Raw genomic sequence first — 9869 nt, 5'->3', positions numbered from 1 at the left:
GATCTTAACATTTCATTCTCCGAAACGCAGTGGCAATATCTTTCAAAGTGTTCCTCGTCAGGAAGTCCGAACGAGGAAGTATTACTTTACCGCTGGAATATTTTACGCAACAGGACTGTCATCAGTGATACTTCTAGGAACATATGCTCTCTGAAGAACGTATGCTCCCGGAACTTAAAGAATAAGGCACACTCTGATGCAGGACTAATGTGCTACAGCGTTTTCCGCTGGAGTTGCTGAGTATCTCCTTGACCGCTTCATGGTTACAGAATGAACGTGTAACGAAACGTGCTGCTCTTCTTTCCAAAGTGCTGCTCTTTTTTCGAGCTTCTCTATTTTCGCTGTCAGTCCTGTCTGGTACGGATCCCAGTCTGACGATGAGTATTCAAGTATTGGTCGAAAGAGGGTTTTGTATGCTACCTCTTTATTGATGAACTGCGTTTCCTGAGGATTCTTCAAACGAATCTCAATCTGGGTCTCTCTTTTCTGTCACTAGTTTTATGCAGTAATTCTATGGTAAACCGCTCCGTACGCTTACTCTTGGATGTTTTATGAGAGAAACTGCTTGCCGTTATTGTTCTGCAACCATACAGTGAAGAGTATTTCAGTTTACGTATACACAAAACCTTACATTTGTTTATGTTGAGAGCTGCCACTCTCTCCACCAAGTGTCCATCTTCTGTAGGGCTTCCTGCATTTCGTTATAATTTTCTAGTGATTGTGTCTACACAACAGCACCATCCACAAAAAGCTCATAGCACTTCTAACATTGTCTACTAATTTATTTACATACAGGGTGTCCCTCCTGAGAGTACTTAGGCGTATCCTGATGCTTTGGCATATAGCTGCATTCTCGTTGTTGCAAGCTGTATTTGCTGTCAGCTCAAAGAAATACTGCTCGTCACGTCTTTCATGCGAAGCCCATTGTCGACGGTAAGCATCCATTTGTTTCTCGTTAGAAACAAAATGATTTTAAAAGCGTGATTTTACGTGTTCATTCAGTAGAGCGGTCCCACACTGGTATAGTGCGATACTTGTTTTATCGATAGGTATTAACGAGGACAGTAAAACATGAAGAATAAACGGTACTACCACAGTGACAGGGCAGCGTTGCTGCATGGCTTCAGCAGTCAGCGTGGACCAGGGTGGTGGTGTCGTTGCTCGAGCGCCGGTTATTCTTCGTGTTTTACTGTCCTTGTTAATCCATTTCGGTAAACAAATATCGCAGTACACTAATTTTTTTCCTCTCTATCGAAAGGACACGCAACATTTCGCTGTAAAAATAGTTTTGTTTGTAACGGGACACAAACGGACTTAGAACGACTTAAACGTAACTAACCTAAGTACATCACACGTACCCATGCCCAAGGCAGGATTCGAACCTGCGACCGTAGCGGTCGCGCGGTTCCAGACTGTAGCCTTAGAACCGCTCGGCCACCCCGGCCGACTTTTCCATCGACAATGCACATCGCATGAAAGATGTGATGACCAATATTCATTTGGGCTGCCTTCACCTACACATAGCTAATACGCAATTGCAAACGTCTGCCGAGAGACCAGAGATAATGCACCTGACGACTGACGGGAGAAACATTCTGTGTGGTGTGTAAAGTAATGGTCCTTCCGCTGGGTATGCCCCAAGTTAATTTCGCGTTCAAAGACTTTGTTCCGTTGATGATGACATGCTGTTCCCTAGAATGAAATTTTCACTCTACAGCGGAGTGTGCGCTGATATGAAACTTCCTGGCAGATTAAAACTGTTTGCCGAACCGAGACTCGAACTCGGGACCTTTGCCTTTCGCGGGCAAGTGCTCTACCGACTGAGCTACCCAAGCACGACTCACGCCCCGTCCTCACAGCTTTAATTCCGCCAGTACCTCGTCTCCTACCTTCCACAGAAGCTCTCCTGCGAACCTTGCAGAACTAGCACTCCTGGAAGAAAGGATATTGCGGAGACATGGCTTAGCCACAGCCTGGGGGATGTTTCTAGAATGAAATTTTCACTCTACAGCGGAGTGTGTGCTAATATGAAACTTCCTGGTAGATTAAAACTGTGTGCCGGACTGAGACTCGAACTCGGGACCTTTGCCTTACGCGGGCAAGATGTAGAGCACTTGCCCGCGAAAGGCAAAGGTCCCGAGTCCAAGTCTCGGTCCGGCACACAGTTTTAATCTGCCAGGAAGTTTCATGCTGTGCTCTATTTGCTACAAATTCTTCAGTCCAGTCACACATTTTGTCTGAAATTCGACACGCTCGATTTCTTTCGTTAGGCGGTAGTGCGGAACTATATCAAATGCCTTCCTGTCAAGGAATATGGCATCTACGTGGCTGCCTCTATCTCCTGCTTCCTGCGTCTCGTGGACGAACAGAGTGCGCTCGGTTTCCCTTTGCTTTCGTAATACCAAGGTGGCAAAACCATTTTCGCTAAAGCTACAAGGTCATATGATTGTATCGTTGAACTGGTGTCAATGGAACTACCGATAAGACTTGTACCCTTCTTCAGGAACCATATGTTAGTCTGTATACAGATACCCCTTCGATCTTGTTGCATGCACTGTACTGCTGCCTCTACTGTAGAGGCATGCCAGCCACCACAACTTGAAAAAGTTAATGGTTAGTTGGGAGCTGAAAATAAGTACCATAAGTAATAGCTAAGCCTTAAGACGAACAATTTGTATAGAAACCAGATGGCAGTTATAAGAGTCGAGGGGCATGAAAGGGAAGCAATGGTTGGGAAGGGAGTGAGACAAGGTTGTAGCCTATCCCAGATGTTATTGAATCTGTATATTAAGCAAGCAGTTAAGGAAACAAAAGGAAAATTCGGAGTAGGAATTAAAATCCATCGAGAAGAAATAAGAACTTTGAGGTTCGCCGATGTCATTGTAATTCTGTCAGAGACAGCAAAGGACCTGGAAGAGCAGCTGAACGGAATGGACAATGTCTTGTAAGGAGGATATAAAATGAACATCAACAAAAGCAAAGTGAGAATAATGGAATGTAGTCGAATTAAATCGGGTCATGCTGCGAGAATTAGATTAGGAAATGAGACACTTTAAGTAGTAAATGAGTTTTGCTATTTGGGGAGCAAAATAACTGATGATGGTCGGAGTAGAGAGGATATAAAATGTAGACTGGCAATGGCACGGAAAGCGTTTCTGAAGAAGAGAAATTTGTTAACATCGAGTATAGATTTAAGTGTCAGGAAGTCGTTTCTGAAAGTATTTGTATGGAGTGTAGCCGTGTATGGAAGTGAAACGTGGACGATCAATAGTTCAGATAAGAAGAGAATAGAAGCTTTCGAAATGTGGTGCTACAGAAGAATGCTGAAGATTAGATGGGTAGATCACATAACTAATGAGGAGGTATTGAATAGAATTGGAGAGAAGAGAAATTTGTGGCACATCTTGACTAGAAGAAGGGATCGGTTGGTAGGGCATATTCTGAGGCATCAAGGGATCACCAATTTAGTATTGGAGGGCAGCGTGGAGGGAAAAATCGTAGAGGGAGACCAAGAGTTGAATACACTAAACAGATTCAGAAGGATGTAGGCTGCAGTAAGTACTGGGAGATGAAGAAGCTTGCACAGGATAGATCAGCATGGAGAGCTGCATCAAACGAGTCTCTGGACTGAAGACCACAAGAACAACAAGACGAACATCGAGAGAGGCGAATTTGATCAGTTCTACATTGTGATGCTGCATTTCAGCCTCATCGTCTGATCCACTTCCATACTGCCGTGTAAGTGAAATCAGGGCACATCGCCTACAGCACAATAACACAACAAAGGAGATTTTCATAAAGTCATCTCTTAATTTGAATTTTAATGAAAGAGCAATTAACTATCTTCTCCTCGTCTTACAACAAACGTTAGAAGTACCATCACAGGTGTACAAAGAGGGTCCGTCGTTGCAGCTTTACTACTGCAGCCATAGATTACATACCTCATAAGGATGATATGTTCCTGGCTTGCGTATACTGCCTGAATTGTCACATTATATCAGGGCTGTCGTACGTTCCCAGTCAGGAGTCATAACGGCTGCGCAAGTGTGCGCCTGCTTTCCATGCGGGTGCTCTCGCCGGCATTAATAGGCCATTCCGTTCTCGCGCACGTCACTCGTAATTACCCATAAACGCATCCACGTACGAACTAGTGGCGGATTTACGGGCGCCTGCCTCCGTGCACAGCGGAAAGAGGAAGAACGGCGACGCGCTGTAATTGAGTCGCGCGTATCATATGGAAACTGCGGTTGATGCGGAACAATGAAGCGTCATCCCATCAGCATTTAAATTGAGAATTTTGGAAGGGTGATGCGGTGCAGAGGGACCGCAGGAAGCCGCTCTGCTATTGAATCAAATAAACAGCGGTTCGCGTGCCGCCGGCTCCGACGCTGCGTAATCACACGCGGTGCGAACCGCGTGCTGTGCCGTCCACGGGTCCACACTGAGTGCGCCCGCGGTCTCTGGGTACGCACAGGTCATCGGGCAATCCTGATATCTTTAAATGATGATGACTACTGTCAATTGAGGACCTTCCCCCATTTAAGACATTTAGGGTCTGTCTTACACGTAGTATGAGGATTACAAAATCAGTTATGTTTGCTGGTTTCAATCATATAGGTCTAGATTTCGGTGATACAGTACCAATCTTCACCATCTTCTGTGATTCTGACTGTTCACGTTCATACAGAAATCATTATTATATCTTCATCAGCTTACCTTCCATTCAGAGGCTGTTGCACCGTTATTTTGATTTGTAAATAACAGATTTCAGCCATCAGTCGTCCTTTGGAATTTTTATTGGGAGATCTAGATTTCAGCTAGAAACTAGCCATTCTCAACTTGCACTGTCCTTTTTTTGTCAATGCATGTTTTTGTGTTAGCAGAAGAGCCAACACCGTGTTACGAGTGGAGGCCGAAATGCACGCATTTTAGCTCACGCAGGCTGGCGTGAGGAGGGAAGAACTATACTGACGTGAGGTCTGGAACATGACAAGGAATGAGAATTCAGAAAGCGGACGTAATTAATTTGAGACTTACCTTTAATCCAATAATGATGAACGTCGCTCTTGACGGTACGTGATTCACAGTATTATCTGTTCAGATTACATTCTTGAAGATAGTAATTATAGTAACTGAATATGGCGCCTTGCTAAGTCGTAGCAAATGACGTAGCTGAAGGCTATGCTAAACTGTCGTCTCTGCAAATGAGAGCGTATGTAGACAGTGAACCATCCATGGCAAATTCGGCTGTACAACAGGGGCGAGTGCTAGGGAGTCTCTCTAGACTAGACCTGGCGGTGACACCACACATGTAATGCCTGTTGGTCTGGCTTTGTACACAATCCATTGAATATTCAATGAACTGATCTGGCTTTATACACTATTCATTGAATATTCAATTAACTGTGTACAAAGCCAGACCAAAAGGCATTACATGCATTGATCAAAAAAGGATAATGCATTGAGAATGATTAGTTTCTAGCTGAAATCTAGATCTTCCAATAAAAATTCCAAAGGATGACTGATAGCTGAAATCTATTATTAAAAATAAAAAAGTTTCAAATGGCTCTGAGCACTATGGGACTTAATACATTTGGTCATCAGTCCCCTAGAACTTAGAACTACTTAAACCTAACGAACCTAAAGACATCACACACATCCATGCGCGGGGCAGGATTCGAACCTGCGACCATAGCAGTCCCGCAGTTGTGGACTGCAGCGCCTAGAACCGCACGGCCACCGCGGCCGGCTATTATTTACAAATCATTATATCTTCTGTAGCACACCCAAACGAGCTGATTTCGCTAAACTCACGATTCTTATCACCTATGGTGTGTATGATGTCGCTACAACCTAACTTTTGTGATTCTTTAGTTAGCTTCTCTCGGCGTGATGGAAGGTGTGAGGTCAGTGTTCAACGGGCACAGTATTCACAATATTTGGGTAAGTGACGACCACGTTACCATCTCATCAGGTCCACTGATGAACTCTCGGGGAGGGGGGTTGGGGAAGGGGAGGAGGCGCCTTGGATCTCCTCCCCAGCTCCTCCAGCAGACGCATTGTTCCGTCGGATATTTGCGCCCGACTAAAGCGGTCGGCACACCGACCGTGCATTCGAAAGCTGAGCGTTGTGTGTGCCGATTTTTTGACGTCATAGCGTGGAAAACTCAAGTTGGGGCGGTGCTCCTGGAAGTTCAGAGCAATAGTTTACATTCTGAAATTATGTTTGAGGATAGACCAATGAGATGGAAGAATGACACCTACGGCATTTGACACATGCTCTCCTCAGCACAAACACGGGAGATGCCATTTTTTGCACCCTACATCGTCGATTATTGGCTGGCTGTTTCCAATCATTGTCTTCTTGTACAGTTCTTACCCTCTATAGCTCTCTCTCGTACCATGGAAGTTGTTCCCTGATGTCCTTCCCTCCAGTCCTTTCTTTTTGTCAATCTTTTCCACATATTCCTTTCATCGCCGATTTTGCAGAGAAGCTCCACGTTCCTTAGCTTACCATTTCACCTAATTTTCAGAATCAACCTGTAGTCCCACATCTCAAATGCTTCGGTTATCTTTACATCCGGATTTTCCACAGTCCACATTCCACTACCAATCAATGCAGTGCCCCAAAATTGCATCATCAGAAATTTCTTCCTCAAATTAAGGGCTATATTTGATACCAGTAGACTTCTCTTGGCCATGGAGTCCCTTTTTTCCAGTGCTAGTGTGCTTCCGATGTCCTCCTTGCCCGGTCTGTCATGGATTATTTTGCTGCTTAGGTAACAGAATTCCTTAAATTCATCTACTTCGAGATCTACAATACTGAATTTAAGTTTCTCGCTATTCTTATTTCTTCTACTTCTCATCACTTTAGGCTTTCTTCAATTTCCTCTCAGCCCATATTCCGTATTCACTAGACCGTTTATTCCATTCAGCACATCGTGCAATTCTTCTTCGCTTTCATTGAGGATAGCAGTGATATCAGCGAAACATATCACATTTACCCTTTCACAATGAATTTTAATTTCGCGGTTGAATCTTTCTTCTATTTCCGATATTGCTTCTTCGATCTATACACTGTACAGTAGAAAGACTAAATCCCTGTCTTACACCCTTTTTAATGCGAGCACTTCGTTCATGATCTTCCACTCTTTTGCCTGTTGCCTCTGGTACATCTTATATTACCCCTCGTTCCCTAGAGGTTACCCCTATTTACCTGAGAATTTCGAACGTCTTGCATCAATTGACACCGTAAAACCCTTTCTCCAAGTCAACGAATCTTATGAACGTACCTATCTTTTTCTTTAGTCCGTTTCCATCGTCAACCAAAACTTCAGAACTGCCTCTTTGGCGTCTTTACGTTTCCTAAAGCCAGACTGATAGTCATCTATCACATCCTCAATTTTCTTTTCTATTCTTCTCTATTTTATTCTTGTCAACAACATTGATGCATAAGGTGCCAATCTGATTGTTCTGATAATTCTCTTACTTGTCAGCTCTTCCTGTCTTCGGAATTACGTGGATGATATTTTTCCGAAAATTAGGTGGTATATTTCCATTCTTATACATTCTAGACACCAACGTGAATGGTTGTTTTGCTGCCACATTCCATAACGATTTTAGAAATTCCGATGGAGTGTTATCCATCCTTTTTGCCTTATTTGATATTAAATCTTTCGAAGCTCTTTTAAATTATGACTCTAATACCTGATCCCCTATCGCTTAGATATCCACTGCTCTCTTCACCTATCACTTCGCTTCGTCAGACAAGTCTTCCTCTCACAGAGGCCTTCAGTGTACTCTTGCCACCCATCACCTTTCTCCTTGCATTTAACAATAGACTTCACATTTCACTCTTAATGTTGCCACCCTTGCTTTTAATTTCACTGATGGTTGTCTTGGCTTTTCTATATGCTGAGTAAGTCCTTCCGACAATCATTTCTTTTTCGATTTCTTCACATTTTTCGTGGAGCAATTTCGCCTTAGCTTCCTTGCCCGTCAAATTTATTCCATTCCTAAGTGATTTGTATCTCTGTGTCCCTGGACTTCCCTGAACAATCTTGCACTTCCTTCTTTCATCGGTCAACTGAAGTTCCTAGACACAAGAAAAATGTGGATCTCGATAATTATGGGAATCATCACTTCGGTGGTTAAAGACTTATTGTAACTTGTGTATTACAAAAATATACCGTTTCAAGGCAACATCACATTGATGACTCACGCAAAGCGCATTGTTCTTGGGCCTAATGGGCTCTGATACTTTCTTATTAATTTAGTAAGACTACGTTTCATAATATTAGATGTAAATATAAATGCGCTCCTTCAGAGGAGTGACTTTGTACTGTTGGCTTGAGCAAAAGAAGAGATCATTTCACAGGACCAATTCTGAAACATCAACAGATCACCAATTTAGTAATGGAGGGAAGTGTGGGGGTAAAAATCGTAGGGGGAGACATAGAGATGAATACAGTAAGCAAATTCAGAAAGATGTAGGTTGTAGAAGTTATCCGGAGATGAGGAGGCTTGCACAGGATAGAGTAGCGTGGAGACTGCATCAAACCAGTCGTCGGACTGAAGACAACAACAACAAAAACAACAACAACCTTCTGTAAAATGTTAATGATGGTATGATAATCGTACCCGAACGAAGCCACGAAGCGTTTAGTGTCGCATAAGGTGACAATTTCGTTTCCACCACCCCTGCATTTCCCACGATACTGGCATTATAAATAGTGACCAAAGCGTCACGTTCGTACATCCTTTTTTGCGTCCTTCTGTCCTAAATTTAGCATCGACCGTTAACCACCAGCTCACCTCCCGACGCAAATGATATTTGTCAAATGTTAAATTACGGTGTAATGAAATTTCCCGAGTGTAAATTGGAGACCACTGTCGCCTGAATGGAGGTCAACGCGAGCTTTTGCCCTGGGACGGTAATTCGCGCCACACGTTATATGCTAACAGAATTAAGCATCTACGTCGCGGGCCGTACGCGTCGCAAATTGGAAGTATGTATTATTTGTGAGGTGCGCACGCTTGGGTGCGAGAGAATAAACTGAATTTTCTTTGTCACCTAAATGGTGTATGGGCGTATTATATCGCCAGAACAGCGACTTCCATGAATTTTTCATCTTATATTGCAATCTTCCTCTGTGTGGTTGTTTTGTGGAACAACCACACATAGCAACAGGCCACCGTTATTCTGCTACCAGTTTCGTATGTATTTACTAACACTGAGTTGACGCTTATCTGACGGCTGCCTCCTCGTCCATTTTGTTGCTTTTATCCTTGTCCCTGCAAATAGATGCAGTAATTATATCTATATTTACTTTGTAACGTTACTGTTACAGATCGATATGCATTATTACTTTATTTTCAACGGGTGTTTCGCCATTACGTAGTGAGTAGGAGCTGTGAGTCTGAGAAAGCAGACACCATCACCCCTGGTGGTTTGCCACCTGAAGCATCCCTTACTGGGAGAAGTACCGTCGCTGAATCTCATTAACTCGAACGGAACCTTCTATGGGGAGAATTGGCCCTTTGCAGAACCGGAGAAACGACTCAGCTTATGGTTAATGAAACCAGGGGTGGCACCTGTACCCCTCCTCCCCACCCTCCTCGGGGGCAGTGTACGCCTTGAGAGCGACGTACTTTCTTTTCCACATGACTTCAAAAAACAGATGCCTCACCACTTTATTCCCAGTACGGGAGAGTAAATTGCGTTTGCTCTAAAGATTTTGTTCAATCAATATTATAGCATCAGTCTCGATAGAATTCTTCGCGTGTAAGACTGATTAGTGACGATGACACTGTTCCGGCTGAATACTAACTTCATGTTAAGAAATGCATTTTCATGGATTCAGCAACAA

General features: G+C 43.5%; 1 non-coding gene across 1 annotated transcript; it reads right to left on the bottom strand.

The window, feature by feature from the left end:
* Positions 1 to 1761: 1761 nt before the first annotated feature.
* On the bottom strand, positions 1762 to 1836 carry Trnas-cga (transfer RNA serine (anticodon CGA)). The gene has a single exon. It is a non-coding gene; the product is annotated as a tRNA-Ser (tRNA).
* Between the last annotated feature and the right edge of the window lie 8033 nt (positions 1837 to 9869).

The sequence above is a fragment of the Schistocerca cancellata genome, chromosome 7 (assembly GCF_023864275.1).
Source record: "Schistocerca cancellata isolate TAMUIC-IGC-003103 chromosome 7, iqSchCanc2.1, whole genome shotgun sequence".
NCBI classification, from domain to species: Eukaryota; Metazoa; Arthropoda; class Insecta; order Orthoptera; family Acrididae; genus Schistocerca; species Schistocerca cancellata.
Note: the sequence above shows the minus strand (reverse complement) of the source record. Positions and strands in the feature narration are given on the sequence as shown.